Below are 994 nucleotides of genomic sequence, written 5' to 3' on the forward strand. Positions count from 1 at the left end.
TGGTCTAAGGCGCTGGCTTAAGGCGCCAGTCCGAAAGGGCGTGGGTTCGAACCCCACAGCTGTCAGTCTATATACCTGACTGGTGTTATATTGAGAACCCAGATCTTTTCAGAAGCGAGGTAGTGCAAGATCAAAACCTTCTGATCGATATTGCGCCATCGCACCTCGCAGAAACCGTTCAACCCATTTTTGTGTCCTCTGGTTTGGCAGAGCGATGCATCACCTCGGCTATGAATCCTGAAGCACTCATCGACAGTTTGGCCGAGTGGTCCAAGGCGCTGGCTTTAGGCGTCAGTCCGAAAGGGCGTGGGTTCGAACCCCACAGCTGTCAGTCTATATACCTGACTGGTCTTATATTAAGAACCGAGACCCTTTCAGAAGCGAGGTAGTGCAAGACCAAAACCTTTTGATCGATATTGTGCCATCGCACCTCGCAGAATCCGTTCAATCCATTTTTTGTGTCCTCTGGTTTGGCAGAGCGATGCATCACCTCGGCTATGAATCTTGAAGCACTCATCGACCGTTTGGCCGAGTGGTCTAAGGCGCTGGCTTCAGGCGTCAGTCCGCAAGGGCGTGGGTTCGAATCCCACAGCTGTTAGAAATTTCTTTTCGTGTGATTTGATGAAGAACGCATTCCGCGGAAACGGTTCGAAACCGTTTTTGTGTCATGTCCTATAGTGTAACGCATCTTCTCCGCTATGATTTTTGAAGCACTCATCGACAGTTTGGCCGAGTGGTCTAAGGCGCTGGCTGAAGGCGCCAGTCCGAAAGGGCGTGGGTTCGAACCCCACAGCTGTCAGCCTATATACCTGACTGGTCTTATATTAAGAACCGAGACCCTTTCAGAAGCGAGGTAGTGCAAGACCAAAACCTTTTGATCGATATTGTGCCATCGCACCTCGCAGAATCCGTTCAATCGATTTTTGTGTCCTCTGGTTTGGCAGAGCGATGCATCACTCGGCTATGAATCCTGAAGCACTCATCGACAGTTTGG

At 50.4% G+C, this 994-nt stretch overlaps 3 non-coding genes across 3 annotated transcripts; all 3 read left to right on the forward strand.

The window, feature by feature from the left end:
* Window positions 1-251: 251 nt before the first annotated feature.
* On the forward strand, window positions 252-331 carry Pmar_PMAR011176. Its single transcript has one exon. It is a non-coding gene; the product is annotated as a tRNA-Leu (tRNA).
* Window positions 332-518: 187 nt separating this feature from the next.
* Window positions 519-598, forward strand: Pmar_PMAR011177. The gene has a single exon. It is a non-coding gene; the product is annotated as a tRNA-Leu (tRNA).
* A 121-nt stretch (window positions 599-719) lies between these two features.
* On the forward strand, window positions 720-799 carry Pmar_PMAR011178. The gene has a single exon. It is a non-coding gene; the product is annotated as a tRNA-Leu (tRNA).
* Window positions 800-994: the final 195 nt, after the last annotated feature.

The sequence above is a fragment of the Perkinsus marinus genome, assembly GCF_000006405.1.
Source record: "Perkinsus marinus ATCC 50983 genomic scaffold scf_1104296958266, whole genome shotgun sequence".
Classification (NCBI taxonomy): Eukaryota; Perkinsozoa; order Perkinsida; family Perkinsidae; genus Perkinsus; species Perkinsus marinus.